The sequence below is a fragment of the Euprymna scolopes genome, chromosome 40 (assembly GCF_053919585.1).
Source record: "Euprymna scolopes isolate OS-2025 chromosome 40, ASM5391958v1, whole genome shotgun sequence".
Taxonomy (NCBI): domain Eukaryota; kingdom Metazoa; phylum Mollusca; class Cephalopoda; order Sepiida; family Sepiolidae; genus Euprymna; species Euprymna scolopes.
This window is the reverse complement of record NC_136521.1, coordinates 32,698,734-32,719,159: the sequence shown is the minus strand read 5'-3', so window position 1 is coordinate 32,719,159 and position 20,426 is coordinate 32,698,734.

Genomic DNA, 20,426 nt, shown 5'->3' with positions numbered 1-20,426 from the left:
GTTTAAGTAGGGTGCTTCTTTGAGACGAGAACTATTTATATCAATTGGAGCCAAGTGGGAATCAGAGCGTTGGTGATAGATAGATAGATAGATAGATAGATAGATAGAAGTTAAAATTAACTAGTCACCTTTTGCCCCATTTCACCACGTGCTCAAGATTGGAGAAGAGAGAATGAGAGAGATCTGTGTCGTTGCTGGCCTTTAAAGTGTTGCCATAAGTTGTAATGTTGCCTGGTATTTGTCGACGAATGAATTAGATTTTGATTTTAGAGATCATTGATGAAAATCAGGAAAAGAGTTGAGGCACGCCAGAGTTGATACTTTGAACTTTGGAATTCTGTCCATCGATGACTACTTGAATACACTTATCTGAAGAGAAGGATTCGATGTTTGAGAAGACATCTCCAGATATTCTGTAGCTGGAAATCTAGTGAAGTAGACATTTATGCCAAACTCTATCAAATGTTTTTGATATGTCAAGAACTATTGTTTTAAAGAAGAAACCCCCGTTCATATATTTGTTCATTCTATATGAAATTACAGTCAGTATATTAGCTGTAGGTCTCGCAAAATGGAAACCATATTCCTTATAACTGAGTAGGTTGTTTATGCTGAAGTGGCTGACAATTTCTCTATTTAATACAGATTCAAACAACTTACCCGTGACTCACAGAGGATTATTTGGTTTATATTGAGATGCCGAACAGATCGCCAATATTTGAAAATACAAATGCAAAGCGTTTGGCTTTTTCAGGTGCTGACAAATCAGACTCATAAAAGCAAACCTCTGTTCTTCTACTTGGATTTGATGAACTCAGCATATGACACTCTTGTGTGTTCTATAATCCTTTGCAATAATTGCTGGCAGTTCTAAAGGTTTCAAAGTATCTATTACGTTTAGAGCAATTGAAGTAGTATCTTCTATGATAGCAGCACATTCCATGATTGGCTGTTTAGTTTGTTGGAATTTCTTAGAAAGTATGTAGCTGTCTATGCCGATGGTTTACCGATGATACAGATGATTATGACAATGATGATGATCATCATCATTATGATCATGATGATAATGATGGCAATTACAATGGCGTCGATAATAATGATCATGATAATGATGACGATGATGATAATGGTAGAAATAACGGTGACGATGCTGATGATGACAAAAATGATGACGATGATGACGACAATGATGACAATGCCAATGATGATGATGATGATGATGATACGTTTATAGCAAGACTTGACGAGTGTTAGAATTCTGAGATTTGTTGCCACTAAGATTTAAAGTGTACCCGACTTATAATTGTTAGTGAGCAGTCACTAATAATGACCATTTGGAAATACCAGGTGTCAGACGTAAGAATACGTCGACATCTCCCTGCAAGAACTGCAAAATATTTACGTCGTCATCTCCTCCGAGGGGATATACAATACAAACAGTTAACTTCACCTTAAGGTGAGTGTCGCATATATATATATATATATATATACACATATATATATATATATATATATATGTGTGTGTGTGTGTGTGTGTGTGTGTGTGTGTGTGTCACTTCGTGTGTGTGAGAGTTCTTTCCTCATAGGTTTTGAAACGACTGAGCCTATCTTTTGCAAATTTCACGGAAAATTATTTTATATGTCTAGCAGTGTTCTTAGTTTTTTTTTTGTTTTTTTTTTACAGAAATTCATCCGTAAAGTATCGAAAATCGATACAATCCTATCCTAAAAATAGTCTTTCTTATAGATAAAAATAATTTTTAAAGGGGAATATTTTGCGTTACACCGACCAAGGAAGATAATAAAATCTCAGCAAATCATTTTTTCTTGAAAAAAAAAACAGAATTATTGCCATCTAGACATATTGCTCAGTGATAGAGCATTCAAATACAGATCGAATGATCTCCTGTTCAAGCCGCGTTTACCTCACCATTTTATTTTAATTTTTTCTTATTAATAAGTTCAATTTACGATAAAAGAAATCGCCGCGAATCATTTCTTCGTTTGCATATTTTAAAACTAATTAATAATAAGAATAAGGGTATTCATCGTGAAGCCCAAATATCAGCTGACGTGATATTGAAAACAAAGTAGGTATTTGATGAACAACATTATCATTATTATTTGTTTTTATTTATTTATTGTTTATTTATTTTAATTTTAATTTTTATTCATTTATTTATTTTTTGCGAATTAGTCTACCGGTCAAATTATTCCTCGTATTATATAATATTTAATAAAGGATTAGTTCTATAATAATACATACGCAATTTGCATGAATTAAAATATAAGGTTCAGTATATAAAAAAATATTAGATAGAATCATCCCCCTCTATATAAGAAAAGTTCAAGTTCTCACTTTGGTAATGTTCTGTTAAATGGTTCTTAAATCTTAAGGATAAGCAAAGCAAAGTTCATTACCTTTGATATAAATAATTACCACCAATCTATTTTCCCAATACTCTTAAATAAGGCATTAAATTAATATTTACCAAAAACAACATTCAGACATTACTGACTTGGAAATAAAATCAACTTAATTGGCAAGAAAGTCCTTAATACATTGGGACGGAAAGCATTGGACAAGAAAGGATGCTCCCAATAATTTCGATATATAAATGGACGAACGGACTCGGCCCAGGTTACAGATTTAGTCGGACTATTCCTATTGAAGGAGCTTAATACAAAGTTCAATATTTTATAGGGAGGGCTTTACAGGGACGACAAATTATCTGTCACACCTGCCAGGCCAAGACTGTACAATAATACCACCAAGAAAATGCGTGAATTTCTCAATTGTAGTTAACCCAAATAAGAAAACTTCGAATTTCTTAGATATTTCCCTAAATTTAAATTCTGAATCTTACTCCCCTTGCCATAAACCTAATTTGAATCTATTTTATGTGCATGAGCAATCGAATCACTCAAAATCTATAATTAACTCAATAGTACCCGCCACCTCAAAAAGGATATCAAATTTTTCAGCAGGAATAAGCTAGGGCTTGGTTAATTATGGACTCAAATATTTTGGTAAAAAGTGAAAGGAGGCTAATGGGGCGATAATTTAATGGGTCAGTTCTTTCGCCAGAATTCTTGAATACTGGTATCACAGAAGCGGTTTTCCAGCAGTCAGGAAAGCAAGATTCTTTAAGGCATTTGTTGTAAAGTTTGGAGAAAACTGGAGCTACCTCGGCGGAGCATTTTTAATAGCACAGCTAAGATGAGATCAAGTCCACATGCTTTTGAGGTGTCAAGATTTTTTATGATAGCATGCACCTGAGAAGGGGTAATTTGTAGATCGTCTAGTGTGACGTCTGTCCGCAAAGGAAAGTCAGGGAGGGGTGGTTAGCAGGGTCCAGTGTGGAGTTGGAGGCAACCCGACTGGCAAGCATGTTAGCCTTCTCGATTGCTGTGCAAACAACCTCATGATTGTTGAATAGCGGAGGAATTGTTGATTGCCCATTATTTACTACACTGTTAGATTCTCCAAAAATCACGGGTTCCTAATTTCTGAGCTTCGATGCGTTTTTAGGTGATTTCAGTAAATTCTCTCTTAGCTGTCGCTATTTCTTTCTTACAGTTACTCCTAGCTTCTATATACTTCCGTCTGTTTGAACTGGACTTATGTCGGTTAAATCTGCGGTACGCATGCTGCCTTTGCGCAATGATAGCTGCACAAGTAGAATTAAACGATTTGAGAGAGTGGGGCTGGCTATAAAATTTCTGCGTGGGAACATGTGCTTCAATTACCGTTTTGAACCATTCAATGGTCTCAATTGCGCACTGTTTAGCAGGAAGAGAAAATATATTTCCCCATGGGGCATCTCTGATGAGATCACTAATGGCTTCCCAGCGAGTCTTTTTATAGTATCTCGTTGTTTTGAGCACTGGCTCTTCAGTTTTGGCTCTAGAGTTTAGGGAGATTTCAGCCTGATCAGCGTTCCCAAGTGGGTTGTGGCCATTCATTATACAATCATCGGGAACTGTAGTCAGAAACAGATCTAGAAGTGATGCCTGTTGTTCTTACTGGTCTGAGAAACGGGTTGAGAATCTGTGAATGGGAATGGGATATAGAGAAGTTATGTGTTGTGCTACCAGCTGCCTCTGTGTAAGTAGAGACTCCAAGCCAGTTGCAGTGGTGGTCATTGAAGTCACCAAATACATGCACTAGTGCACTAGTGTCGAGGGAGAGTGCTGTATCTATGCTGTCAGACACTTTTTTTATTAGGGTGAAGTCCTGGGTTGAGGGAGAGCGGCAGAGAAAATCAAAGTAGCTAATGTTATGTTGCATGTTAAGTCTAAAGCACATAAAGGCTTGATCATCCGGTCCTAGGTTTGTTTCTCTAGTAAAGAGGAGGGTGTTACTTATATAGACTCCAAGTCCGTGCAAATGTCTGTCAGAGTCCTTAAGGCAAAGTGGGAGATATTCACGCATGTTAAAGTAGTTAGGTGGGTGGAGGGGTGGAGGTTAATCTCACTTAGTGCTAAGATATCCGAGGTGTTTTCTAGGAGAAATGCTTCTACATCATCTAAATTAGTTCTAAGCACACGGATGTTCGTAAATGCAAGCCTCAAGGGAGGGGGCAAGTTGGATTTGTTTGATTTTAAGCCTGGTTTAAGCGTCATTTTTTATTGCACTGTCATTGTTTTAAGGGTTTCAGTTTAGGTAAGGGGTGCTGAACAAGTGGTTATGCAGAATACCAAACATGCAACATAACTAGACCATCAGCTGACCTTTCATCTACTAGGATTATGGCCTCAGGAAATCCCACCGGGGATGAGTGCATGGTCACTTTCCATGCGCGATATGGAACTACAAACATCTCGATATTATACAACTATTGATGGAGCAGCCGCTCTAAGTACTAATAAAGATTTACAGCACCTGTACTACCAATGGGAAACAGTATCCAGAAACTGTCAATCCGGTACCTTCAACCCGTCAGACGAAGGTCAACCCAATCTAATTGCACTGGCATATATGGCACTCAAGCACTTCCAAGCGCCCAGTTTAGAGAGATGGGATGTGTCGGGAGAATTGTCATTGGTGTGCCCGTGTGACGGCAAAAAACTTGCTGAGAGAAAGATTGGATTGTGATTTTCATTGTTATAAAAATCGACGACAATACCATTTAAAAATTTTTTTTTTTTTTTTGTAAATTGTACTCCGAAAATGGGATGACTCAGGGTGCAAGACCAAGGATGCTTATAGTTTGAGTACAATGCGCGCGACCCATAGGTCGCGGGAGTGACCTTTTGGGGCATGAGAACGCTTGTAGGTCCACTCGGAGAGGCGATTTTACCTCTGGGGAGATGAGTGAATTGTATTCTTTGTCCAAACAATGAATTTCCGTTTTGAAAAAATACATTTTCCCGAATGAAATTTAAATTATACATATATATATATATATATATATATATATATATATATATATATATATATATATATATATATATATATTTAGCGTTCTTTTTGAAAATTTATCATTTCATTAAGTTGAAAAGCTACAATAAACATCCAAATGAATGCTTTGACCTTAATTGCTGATTTCAAAAGGCGAAGAATTAAAAGATGCATCTGCCTTACTTTTAATACTAGGTTTATTTATGGTGTATTTTACATATATTAAAAACCCTTCCCAATAATTTTGCTGATGATGTAAAAATTATTGTCCATGGCTTAAAGTCTACCACAATAAAAACATTGTTTTCCGAAACGATCGTACAAATTATTGATTTTGTTGTTGTTCCTTCTTGTGAAACGGATTTTTAATTTAATTCTAATTTGAATTTTAAATTATTAATCACATTACTGAATATATGTGTGTGTGTGTGTGTGTGTGTGTGTGTGTGTGTGTGTGTGTGTGTGTGTGTGTTGCAATTCGTTAGCATCTGGAAAGGTCGAACGCTTTGCCAAGAATTACTTAGCTCTACTTACGTATCGAGCACTGTCGAAGTAAACACAGAAAATATTTATATAAATTTTATGTAGATACATTAGTAAGTTATGAAAATATATGATAATTTCATAACTTACTACCTAGCTCTACAAATGTATTGGGAAGTAAATATTATATCTCTTTATAACATTTCATATATATATATATATATATATATATATATATATATATAGAGAGAGAGAGAGAGAGAGAGAGAGAGAGAGAGAGAGAAAAGAAAGAAAGAGAAAGAGAGATAATGGGAGAATGAGCGAGAGTGATATTAACTTTATATTTTAAGTCATTGCTTTCGGATGTTATATCGGAGAGGAATATTGTCTGGAAAGTGTGATGCGATTGTTACATCGTTGTCATGGCAATTTCTGATTTCAGATTGCTTCGCGATGTCATGCAATTCTTCTACATCTTCTTCTTCATCTTCATTTTGTTTGTTTTTCTTTTGTTTGCTCAGCTAAAACAAATGCTTATTTTCTACGCCGTCTTTCGTACAAAATGACTTTCTTTATTGTATTTACTCTCAGTTGTTAAGACTATTTCTGTGGATTTTTTTCAATGATTTACTCACTAGGAGTATTCACGCGATTCATCACAAGTATTTTTGTTATGGCTTGACCGATGATTGGATCGCAGCATCCTTCCAACGTATTATCGAACTCTAACTATTACGCCTCATGTGTATACCGTAAAGTAGGAGAAAAGCTAAGTGTTTATTTAATGTTCTAGTCTAAATATCTATACTTTGTAAAACATTGAAAAATAATAATAGACCAATTAATTATATCATTCAACCACGGTAGTGGTTGAATATATGCTTAAGTCCGAAATTGAATGAATCGAGACACATTCAAACCCCCACCACTAATTCCGTTCGCAACCAAATTTCAAACAGGTTATATAGTTGGATAGAACACCTCATTAGCTACATTTTGAAAAAATTTTTTCGAAAATTGGTTCAGTAGAAAAAAAGTTACAACAAAATATGTGGGTTCACAAACAGGAGAGTAAGTACATAAGTGACTAACGCTTTTTTTTATTTTGCATAACTTTTTTTGTATATAAATATTTTTTACTGCGATTTTGCCAATATGACATGTTAGCGTAACGGTTAGAGTACCGGGGGTTGGTGGAAAGACTTTAGGTTCAATCCCGTGTATCGTTTTTTTTTTATAATTAAAAAACCGAACTTTTTTTTAATAACTATTTTTTTTTAACTCTCCTTATGATTTTATAGCAAAAAATGGTGAATTTATCGATTAAAAATATTAGTGAATTCTATGATATACATATTCTTTGAATGAACTCAAATTTTTCATTATCACATTTGATGAAAAATGTAGTCCCATTTTGACAATGCGTCTTACCAATGATACTTTTGAACCCGCGACCAGCACTGCGATGTCATCAGCAGCAGCCTGGGCATAAATATTCCTATTTTTAAACTCCTTTAAAAGAGGATTCAGCATACAGTTCCATAGTAAAGGTGATAAAATCCCACTTTGGGGGTTTCATTTAACTACTTCCCTTTTAACAGTTGCCCTCAGTAGTTCTACTTGAACTGTTCTGTGCCTCACCATATACTCAATCCATCGGATGAGTACTGGTGGCACATTGAGTTCTCGTAGCGACTTGAACATACTACTGAAGGGTATGTTGTCAAAAGCTCCAACGATATCTAAAAAGACACCGAGTGCCATCTTCTTTTTTGTTAGTTTACGCTCTATACAGATCACGAATTCATGAACCGCAGTCTCGGTAGAGACCCTGGCTCGGAACTACTGTGATTGAATGATAAATATTGTATAAATGTGTGTTTGAGAGCTAATTTTTTTTGACAATCATTAATAAATATTATAAATTTATATATTAATACAATAGCAATGCCTGGAAAAATCATGGATTATATGGAAAAATGCGCGCATGAAAAGTAATATCCTTAAGATTTTATTAAACCTGGAAAAGTAAAGGACAAGAAATTCAACTTAGAAAAGTAAAGAACAAGATATTCTAGTAAAGTAAAAAATAAGAATTTTTTAGACTTAAAATATTGCAGCTAAAAATAAAATTTGAATATTGATAAATATTTTATTTATTATTTGCATATATTGTTGTTTATTGTTGAGTTAGAAAGAATTAAATGATCCTAATTATGATATAATAAAATTATTAATTTTTATGTAAATTATAAAATTATTAATTCAATCTACTAACTAACTAACTAACTAATGAATTAATTTTATTCAAACAATTTTCACTACATAAATATATGCAAATAATAGGGGGAAATAAGTTCAATCGAGCGACTGACACCCTTTCTAACTCAACAATAAACAACAGCATATGCAAATAATAAATAAAATATTTATCAATATTCAAATTTTATTTTTAGCTGCAATATTTTAAGTCTAAAAAATTCTTATTTTTTACTTTACTAGAATATCTTGTTCTTTACTTTTCTAAGTTGAATTTCTTGTCCTTTACTTTTCCAGGTTTAATAAAATCTTAAGAATATTACTTTTCATGCGCGCATTTTTCCATATAATTATAGTTTATCTTTTTTGTGTTGCTTGTTTTGTGTTTTGCTCGATTCATCTAGTCTGGTGGACTATCCAGCTTTGCATTGTTACTTCAAGTGGCATCACTAAGAGAAGGTACACCTTTTCTTAATAGGGTATTTTTATTTTATTTTTTTAGAGAGGGTTCACCACTTATTAAGGCCCAAAGGCCACTCAGGGATAAGGGTTATTGCGTGTACAGTAATCAATGAGATAGTATTGTAGTAATCATTAGTATTGGGGGTTTTGATAGAGTGTCTTACTTAAGGGGGCGATTTGTCAGGAGTTTGTTTATGTTGGACTTGAAGACGTCCAAGTTGTAATCAGGTGGGAAACAAGCAAGCGGCAGAGAGTTCCACTGGCGTACAGTTCTAAGAAAGAAGCTTTGCTCATGGAATCTACGTTTGGATTTAGGCACAGATAAAGAGTGGGGAAAATTATTGACAGTAGTTTCAGCCAGACGGGTGTTTCTCGTGAAAGATTGGCGAGGGGGAACGAGGGATTAGAGCTCAGACGAGTACCTACCATGGAAATAGCGATAAAACAAAGACTACAGAAGAACTATCGAATGATAACTTTGAGACGCTTTGGGATTTGTAGGTCGGACAAAGAGCTTCGTGAACCAACGAAGAAAGCTGTCCTCCCTTCTACCTCTACCCACTGGACAACTGAGCAAGACTATCTTGCACTAAAAGATGTATCGCTCTAAGAAACTATTTTTGGAAGCCAAACTTTCTTCATTTAATATGACATCGTTTAGAATTGTATGTAGTCTTCCAGCAGTAAAAACATTCAATTCTATTTCGTCTTGCAAGGGTATTTGGTCACACTAGGGACAATTATCTTTCAGAACGTAATTGTTTCGATCGAACTATCGAATGACAACTTCCAGACGCTTTTAGGTCCGACAAAGAGCTTCGTGGCACCAACGAAGAAAGTCGTCCTCTCTTGCACTAAAAGATGTATCGTTCTAAGAAAATATTTGGAAGCCAAACTTTCTTCCTTTACTATGACACTGTTTTAGCTTTCGGTAATTTACACTGTTGGGTGTAGACCATTTAAATAAATATATTACTTGTTTTTATCGCAATTATGAATCGAAAACTATTTTTCAATATTCATGATCGAGAGTAAAAGTAATTTTTTAAAGTCAGTCGACCGGTTTTGCTCTCTTCAGGAGCGGTATCGAGGGATATTATTAAAGGGGATAGGCGGATTTGGAACTATGTATGTTTAAAATAAAACTAGCATTGACGTATACGTAGAATTGAGGAATATCTTCGAGGTTAATCACGTCTAAACATAAGAGACAATCTTTCTGTTTAAAAGAAAAGGTCATTTTAATATTAATAAAATATATATATATTAATAAAACTATCGAATGACAATTTCCAGACGCTTTTAGGTCCGACAAAGAGCTTTCTTTAAAGAAACATGGATAGTCTCCAAGATTTTTAAATGGTACTTCGAATGAGCAAGACTCAGGGTGGAAAATGAGTCCGAGCGCAAATTTGATGTGCATGTCAGGGTTTTATCAAATGTTTTGTTGTAGACGACCTGCACATATTATTTAGAACGTATGTTGGTTAGTAGACCCCATTACTAATTTTTATAGGCATGTGTGCTGTTGGATTCTACTATCCAATCCCAACATCGTCCTACCCATGTGGTTTTGCCTTCGGGACAAGATCAAAGTGTAGTATCTGTTCTGATACTACACTTCAGTTTTTGTTCTCAGTTAGTAAAGGAGAAATCCTTCACGACTGGGACAATTTTTTATTTCTTTCTCCACATTAAAAAACGATCTTGATATCTAACTCTGTCCTCGTGGAAAGGCAAAGATAATAGGAACATTATTATTATAGAGGGCAGAACCTCTTTTTGAGAGGACGCCATGGACTGTGTCTTAGAGAAAACAACATGTACACCAAAACAAAATAGCAGTTTTCAACTGTTGAGCTGATTTTCATTTATAAAAGTGCTTTGTTTTCCTTACATTTGACGACCCTTGTATGTACTTACAAACTATTATAGGAGCTTGTTAGAAAAAGCTTCTATATGCTCGTTGGCAAAAGAAGGTATTTTTCCATAGATTCTAATTGACAACACCGCCTTCACCAAATTTCTATTCTCGATTATTTTGTAACCATTGTGAATCACTTTGCATTATTGAAACAGACGTTTACCATTGATTTCTATTTGATACAGATAGTTGGGTCATTCTCCACAACTTGAATGACAATAAACCTCATACAAATTCTATTAGTATTATTGTGATTTACTAATTTGGCATAATTGTACGAGTGTTCGCTAATGGGCCGGGAGACTAGGTTTCAATCCTCGATCGAGTCGTACCAAAGATTTAAAAAAAATGGCATTTGATGTCTCATTGTTAAACACCCAGCATTATAAGAGGAAGATCAAGAGAAAATGGAATAATAGTGGGAATGGAGTGCCAGCTAATGAAAAGGGGGCCTTATAGTCGGCAACTTAGCTTTAGCTCTCTAGTTTTCACACACGCAATTATCACTGATTTCTCGTTGGACAAAATTAAAAGTCTGAATGGCAAGTTTCACCAGGTTTCTAACGCCCTCAGCCTCTTTCAATAACAATTTCCAATCACTTACCCTTATGGCAACAGCCGTTTACCAATTAATTATCGCTGATACTGTTCGTATGTTTAGACACTACGTCTGCCTAAAACTCCATTACTCTTCGTGCCCTTCCAGTGTAGATATGGATAATGCTCGCTTTCTCTCTCCTCGGGATTTTATCCTTCTTAACACTCAATGATAATTTATTGTGTCATAGTTTTGGGTGAGGAGAGCGTTCAGTTTCAATTCTCTTGATTTTATCTAATTTCCTTTCTGTATTTTGTGTTCTATTTTTTTTTTTTTTAAGTTATCTGTAATTGACAGAAGTAATATCTGAGGAGGTTACCTCATGATAACACAAACATATGCTACACTATTCTACAAAAAAAGGGAGATAATTCCGTGGGGGATTGTCTCGATACAATAGAACATATAATATGATGGAAACAATGGCAACAGAACAGATGCTGAATTGAGCATTGAAATATAGTAAATTATTCAGAAATAGTATACAGCATAATTATTTTCGCACACCGGTTCTTACTAGATCACACAATTTAAGTGAGGTTAAGCCTAGCCAGTGCCAGATATGTGACAGTTAGGGAATACTAGTCGCTGTAGCTATTATGGTATGTGGATATTTTAATACTTTAAAGAGTCGAATGTTCCTACTTTGCTCAGTTCCATATCACCTTTGTGCAAGTTTTAGCACCTGTTAGTTTCTCTCTGATATTGTAACGGACTACCATACAAGGAATTGATGGGGGTCCTTGGTCGTTGTGAAGGCAATACATTTAGGAAAAGGAAACTGTTGAAAAAAATCCAGATGTAAGGGACCCGTTGGTTCTGTAAGGCAATCTCCTACTGATGATATCACAAATAAAACATTCTCTTCATATTTGTCATGATCCAGCACGGAAGTTGTAAGGCTTAGAAAACTGTGTTGAGAATGCTCGTAGAATACTATAAACTGTCCTTGAGTAACTAAGGTCTCGCTATACAGAGTTTTGTCAAGACAACCTAGCATGAGGATACTTCACTCTACAAGTCAACCCTGACTAAATATTCAAAATCACACAGTATTCTCGGTTAAAATAAGACCTCCTCTGACTAACTAACATATAAGGCATAGGAAAGCTGCATGGATTATGCAAGCTTACAATGCACACACAACTTGAATACCTACTGGATACTATCCAGAGTGTCCAAGGCTTCTCTGTTGTCAAAAACACTTGTCATGAGGATATTTCACCCTACAAGTAAATTCTGACTAAATATTCAAAATCACATTCGCAGCACAAATAAGATCTCATCGCTATGACTAAACAACACTGGCTCTTATGAGAAAGTACCCGGCATTTTCCGGGTGTTTGGAAGTGTGTGAGTGGTGGTGGTGGGGGGGGGGGGGTAAATCAAAACAATATGGAAAATAAAGAATAAGCAAACGTAACAACCCTGTTTAAACATTATTTTAAAAAATAGCAAAAAATACAGCGAATGCGATGGAAAAATTTTTAAAAAAAAACGGACGAAGAAATTGCATAAATAATCTTGTTTCAAAATTAAAACTTTAAAAATCGAAAATAAATATATCTGATACGACGGCTCGAACGTGAAATCTTAAGATAACGTCTAAGACCGCACATGCGTGTATGTTTAAATTGTCATGAAGGAAGGATTGTTTTCTATCACTCCTTGTAGAAAAGTGTCCAGTGGAGGGTGAATGAATTAATGTTTTTAGGCAATTCTTCGATATTTGTTGTCCGAATGGTCGAGTTTACAAATGATACCGATCTCGTGACAATCGGTCGCCTCTGTCGAAAGTTTTTGCGAAACATACAGACATACATACATACATACATTTAAACAGATTTTTGCCCTTTATTTATGACTAGCGGGGGTACCCGGCGTTGCCCGGGTGTTTGGAGGTGTGTATGTAGGGAAGACCCTGTTTTGATATTATAAAAAAACACGATGTTAAAAAAAAATGGAAAAACCAAAACAAAGCAAAACCGCGAACAAAGGTAAAAAAAGGGGGAAAAAGGTGTAAAAGAGGAAAAAAAGTTTAGGTAGGAAGACAGGCTCGAACCCGAAGCATCGAGGCTAAGGCGGAAAAAATATCCAACACATTACCACTACCACAAAGAGACATACTTAATAACGGATAAAATTAAACCTTTAAAAACACTTGCAGGTGGTTTAAACTAATGTCAACGTTTATTAGGTCAGACATGACATCATTGTCGTAGTAGCAGGAGGTGAGAAAATGAAAGAACGATTTTTCTCACCTTCCTTGTAGAAAGGGGCCCACCCAGTTTACGATGAAGGAATTAGTGCTTTTGGCCAATATTTCGATATTTTTCGTCCAAGATGTCGGGCTTCAAAATGATACCAATTTCGTGAAAATCCGTCGCCTCTGTCGAAAAATTTTGCGAGACATACAAACACACATACACACACACACACACACACACACACAAACATTTTCGTTTTTATATATATACTAGCGGGGGTACCCGGCGTTGCCCGGCATTTGGAGGTGTGTGTGCTCTTAAATAAAACAAGAAACTGGGGGGGGTAGGATCGAACCCGAAGCCCTGAGGCGAAGTTTGAAAATAAAATGTGAAAAAAACATGAACCGTTCGGCCAGCCAGAATGAGTTACTGAAAGATGTTTGAATTTATTTAAGCAAGAACCAAATTGACAGGTGCCCGCACGGAAGTCGTAGAGCGTTACGACGACGACGACGTAAGCAATAGTTATTCAGCAAATGAGGTCAATGACCAGGTTTGTTTGTTATAAGCGAAGTAAAAAAAGAAAACATAAAATCGAACGTCAAAACTTAAGTGGGGGGGGGGTAATCAAAACATTAAAAAATACACCAAAAACTTACGTAAGGCAAACGAACGATGTTAAAAAAACGTTAAAACCAAAAATAAAAAAACACGTGAAAAATTGCTTAAATAAGCCTGTTTCGATATTAAAATTTTAAAAATTGGTGGGTACCCGGGTGTTTTGGGGTGTCGCTAAGAATAAGCGAAGTAAAAAAAAAAAAACAGAAAAACGAGCGTTACGTGAAAAATGGCTTAAATAACACTGGTTCAATATTTAAAGTTAAAACATTGAAAAAAAATGCATCTCACACCACGATTCGAACCTAAAAAGTTTAGATAACAAACCACCGCGCTAACCAAGTGAGCTAACGCGACGTATATGACGTTTAGTCAGTTCTTAAACTATTTAAAATAAATCAGGTCATGACGTCATCTGACGCATGCATAGAACCGGTCGTCGTCACGAGGGGACGGTTTTTGTTGACCCTCCCTGTCGAAAATTGTCGATTTCGGGGTGAAAAAATGAACGTTTTTGGCCAAGTTTTCGATATTTTTCGTGCGAATGATGGGGCTTCAATATGATACCGAGTTTGTGAATTTTCATCGAAAATTTTTAGCGGACACACAAACAAACATACAAACATACAAACAAATATACATACATACGTACATACACACATTTTCGCTTTTATTTATATAGAATAGGGGGGGTACCCGGCGTTGCCCGAGTGTTTGGAGGTGTGTGTGGTCGGGCGGGGGTGGGGGTGTTAATGAAAACCTAAGAATAAGCGAAGTAAAAAAAGAAAACAGAAAAACGAACGTTAAAACATCTGAAAAATAAAGCGGGGGGGGTACCCGGGCGGGGGGGGGAGGTTATCAAACATCGAAAAAAAAAACACAAGAAAATCTAACGTAAGGAAAACGGACGACGTTAAATGTAAAAATCGAAAAAACAAAAACAAAAAAGAATACAGAAAAACGAACGTTAAAACTGCTTTAAAAAATCTGAAAAATAAAATCGCCCCAAAAAAACACGTGAAAAATGGCTTAAATAAGCCTGTTTTGATATTAAAATTTAAAAAATCGGTTGGTACCCGGGTGTTTTGGGGTGTGTGTGGTCGGTCGGGGGTGGGGGTGTTAATGAAAACCTAAGAATAAGCGAAGTAAAAAAAAACAACAGAAAAATGAACGTTACGTGAAAAATGGCTTAAATAACCCTGCTTCAATATTAAAATTTTAAAAATCGAAAAAAAACAAAAGACATCTCACGCCACGATTCGAAGCCAAAACGTTTAGATAATGACCCAACGCTCTAACCAACTATGCTAACACGACGTACATGAAATTGTGTCAGTTCTTCAAATATTTAAAGTAAATCAGGTTATGACGTCGTCTGACGTATGCGTAGAACCGATCTCGTCATGAAAGGACGGTTTTTATTGACCCCCCCATGTAGAAAAGTGCCGATTTCAGGGTGGAAAAATTAACGTTTATGGCCAATTTTTCGATATTTGTTGGGCGAAGGATGGAGTTTTCATATGAAACCAAATTTGTGAAGTTTTGTTCTGTCTGTCGAAAGTTTTTAGCAGACACACAAACATACACACATACATACATACATACATACATACATTTTCGCTTTTATATATATAGATAGAGGAATGGTGCACTTTCTCCAAGTGATGGTGCCTAAAGTAAGATCACTGAGCTGGATACTCAACCAGATAAGATGATGTCTTACCCTGAAATCCAGTAAAACCAACAGACCACGGGAAAAGTTTATTATAACATATTTAAATTGTCAATTGGAGAAATAAAAATTGTTACTAATTTCTTTACTAACTCAGTTGTAAAGAAGAATTTTAATGAAATATTTGAATACGTATATGTTTTATATAGAGATAAGAAGGGGTTGCTTGATTTCTGGCAATTTCGATTGACGTAAAATGAAACAACGAGTCCAAATGAAGATAGCGAAAAATAAATAGTATAGTAAACTTAATTGCGAATATAAAAGGGTAGTTTGTTCTTGTTCACATCAAACAATGCATATTGTCACTGGACATAAGGGGCTACTATTTCAGACTATGTCTACAGAGATGCTATGTAAGGAGATGGGATAGATGTCTGTTTACATTTGCATGTCAGTGAGGCAGGAAACGAAAAAAGAATTCCAAACTCTAGTAGTTCAAGGAAAGAAATTATTAGAATAGAAGGTTTCCAAAAGTCTTAAATGGGTGGGGGGTTGTATTTCGCTGTTACGGGGTTTATCGGTGATATGTATGTCGGTCGAGAGTATACAAGTGCTATAAATTCATCATAGCACATTCCATTAGACTACTTGTAAAACAGGTACAGTGATGCAACAATGCGGCGATGGGCCAGGGGCTGGAACTTGGTTGATAGTGCGGAACATATTTTGAGGTTTTAAACTCTTTTATTAGGGAGACATTAGTCGTATGTGAAAACGTCCAGGTATGACAACAATATTGCATGCGAATGGTGGCTTTTTAGATATAGCAGGATGACTCGACGTTGCACGGGATTGAATGATGATCAATGAATGTTTCAAACTCCCATAATTTTATTGTCATCGAAGTCGATGAAATGGCCCATTTTTCAATCAAATTGATTGATTGTCTTCTCTAACTAAAGACCTATCACGATGCACCCATCGCGATTCACCTGAAGGTTAGAGGTTCAATCCTCAGTGTAGGCGATCGAAAAATACAATTGCTACTTACTTAGGACCTCTATCCAGTCATGGCTGACGGAACTAGAGGATGATACTCCCGTAAAGTAAATAAAGGGTTCCGATCGAAATTCTGTCCAAATTTCCGAGTTCGACAGAAACATTCCCAAGTTCGACAAGATACACTTGAAGAAATATGGACGTTACATCGACCGAAACGTTATGAAAATCACACTCAAGATGAGAACAGTAGTCCAAAGAATCCAAATAATACGCAAAAATATAAGACGAATAAATGAATGAAAAAAATAACAAAGAAAATTGAAAAAGAATAAAAGAATGAATAGAATAAAAAAGAAAATGAATGAGATGGTGACCATTTTTGATGATTCCAAATCCAAATGAACAGCTACAGCAGGAATCGGAACACACCCTACTAAAGTATAATTGCCATGGTTGGTGAATTTTAAAAATGCAATCTGGACCTGAAAATACTTGAGAAAAATAGTAGGCAATAAAATTTTGTTTTAAACTTGAAAAAGTGCCACAGAAATGTATAGAATGCTTCAGACTGCTTTTGTACCATCTTTCATGAATCAAGTATCAGTTTTTGAGTGGCATAAAAGATTTAATGAAGGCAGGGAGTCTGTGAGGGATGATGAGAGATGTAGGAGGAGTAAGGTAGTCAGAACACCAGAATTGATTGGTCAAATAAATAATTTCGTGGATAAAGATCGTCCTGTGTCTATAGAAACAATAAGTGTTTGTTTGATGTCAGTATGAGAACTGTACACACAATTATTCACAAAGTTTGTCCCAAGGATGTTCAGAAAATATCAGACTATTTATTTGACCCAGATGGGCATCAAGACAGGTCTTGACCCTTCTTGTAGTCCAGACCTTTCTCCCTGTGACTTTTGGTTATTCCCTATGCTGAAGTCTATACTTAAAGGCTGTCATTATGATACAATTAAGGAGATGAAAGAGGCTGTCATTATGAAACAATTACTGAGATGAAAGAGGCTGTCATTATGAAACAATTAAGGAGATGAAAGAGGCTGTCATTTTGAAACAATTGAGGAGATGAAAGAGGTTGTCATTATGAAACAATTGAGGAGATGAAAGAGGCTGTCATTATGAAACAATTAAGAAGATGAAAGAGGCTGTCATTATGAAACAATTAAGGAGATGAAAGAGGCTGTCATTATGAAACAATTGAGGAGATGAAAGAGGTTGTGACAAGGGTCATTGACACGCTCACACAAGAGGACTTCTAAAGGGGCCTTCCAGAAGTTGTTGGAACGATATAACAAGTGCATTGCAGCTGGAAGAGATTACTTCGAAGGGGACCAGAGTTCCATGTGAGTATTATCAATAAAAGTTCTCATACGAAAAAATGCTGAAAACTTATTAAAGGCAAGTTGTAACGTGACTGTTACGCTTGAACCGTGTTCATTATACTTTAAACCGCTCTCAGAACCCATGCCGTTTAGCACCGTCGAAAAAGAACAAACAAACAAAAATAAATAAATCCGACTTGTTTTTTTTTTCTTCTTCCAGCAAAAGCATTTATTACCATTATTTTCCAAACAATGTTTACTTCTTATTATTTCTAACTGTTCATATTGTCTGCCATGAAATTCACAACACCCCGCCGTCTCGACACCAACTTTAAAATCTCTCGCCACCATAACAGGGTACACGTCTATCTCAATCGGCCGTTTTTCTTCCTTGACCATTTCTCGTCTTCGACTTTACACGTTCATCTTTTTCAAAGCTCACTTTGCTTGTTTCCAACCACGTGCTGCCTTTTTTTCTTGTCATGCAAGTTTGTACACACTTGCCAATCTGGTGCTACTGCTGTTAATATCTTTGCTAGCCTTCGGCTGCTGATGATATTTTCACATGTGCTCATACGAACTCTGTTACAGAAAGAGAGAGAGAGAGAGAGAGAGAGAGAAAGAGAGAGATAAAGAGACAGAGAGATAGAGAGAGGGAGAGAATCACTAGGAACTTGATCATCAATAGATTCTTGATCCACGTAGAAAGTTATTTATATATATAAAAGCGAAAATGTATGTATGTATGTATGTATGTATGTATGCATGTGAGTTTGTATGTCTCGCAAAAACTATTGACACAGGCCACAGATTTTCGCTAAATAGGTATCATTTTCAAGCTCGAACCTTCGCCTGAAAAATATCGAAAAATTATCCCAAAGCATTAATTCCTTCACCCTAAATTAGCCATTTTTATACAGAGAGGGGGTAGCAAAAATCCGTCCTCTCATGACAAGATTGCTTCTACGGATGCGCAAATGACGTCGGAACATGATTTAGTTTAAATATTTAAAAAAAACAGGTCAATTAAGTCAACGTCCTCTTAGCTCACTTGATTAGAGCGCGGCGTCATTAGAGCGCGGCGTCATTATCATTAGGTTCGGATCGTGGTGTGAGATGTCTTTTTTCTTTTCTTTTTTTTTTATTTTAAGTTTTAATATTGAAACAGGTTATTTAAGCCATTTTTCACGTTCTATATTTTTTTGTTTTTATTTTTCAGATATTTTAAAGAAGTTTTAACGTTAGTTTTTCTGGGGGTTTTTTCCATCACATTCGCGTTTTCTTTTTGCGTTTATGTTATTTTCGATTTTAAGGAATTTTAACATCGTTCTTTTGCCTTACGTTAGTTTTTTTTTTAAGTTTTAACATTTTTTATATATGATATTAAAACAGCGTGATTACTTCGCTTATTCTTTAGTTTTGATTTAATACCCCCCCAGCCAGAGCACACACACCTCTAAACACCCGGGCAACGCCGGGTACCCTCGCTAGTCTATAATATAAATCTCAGTTTTCTTCAGACTGTGGAAACATCGGCAAAGACGTCAAGTTTTGTTTTTTCCCCCTCCTTCGCGTTACAGGTTCGAGCCTGCCTGCACACTACCACTTTTTTAACACCTCTGCCCACTGTTGTTTTAATCCGACCTCCGCTATTATCACTTTTTACACCCCACCTCCGGGGTTCCTTACTACACCAGCTAAGCACCAGGACAATGCCAAGCACACTCGCTAGTCTTATCTGTCTTTGAATGCATGTATGTATGTATGTATGTATGTATGTATGTATGTATGTATGTATGTATTTCTGCCTAAAACTTTTCTCGGCGGCATCAGACCGGCTCGAAACTGGTACCATCGGAAAGGGCGATATCTCAGTGAGAATTTAAAACAAACGGTCAATTAATTCTCATAGAAAATAGACGTTAGAAATGAGGGAATATAGCAAAAATTGTTCCTTCATGAAAATTTAGCCAAAAGCGAAAAATGTTCTTTCTTGAATTGGTTTAAACAGAAAAAAAACGCCATCGTAGAGCAGTGGTTATCGTGAGAGCATCGATATCTAAAGGTCGCACGTTCGCGCCGACATAATGGGAATTTTAAAAGTTTTAATATTTAAACAGGGTTATTTATGCCATTTTTTTTTCGTTCGCTTATTCTTTATTTTCCTTTTTTTCATTTTTCCAATACGTTCGTTGTTTCTTTGTTTTGTTTTTGTTTTTCCGATTATTTAAAATGTTTTAATATTTGTAACATTTTTGCGATCGCTTGTTCTTTATTTTCCCTTTTATTATTGTTTTGATTTACCCTCTTCCCACACCTCCCCACACCCGGGCAACGCCGGGTACCCTCGCTAGTACTGTACATATGACATCTGCCCATCTACGGCTACTTTTATACTAACTACAAAAATCGTTATTCCTTGCAAATGAAGGGTCCACTTACGAAATATGAACAGTA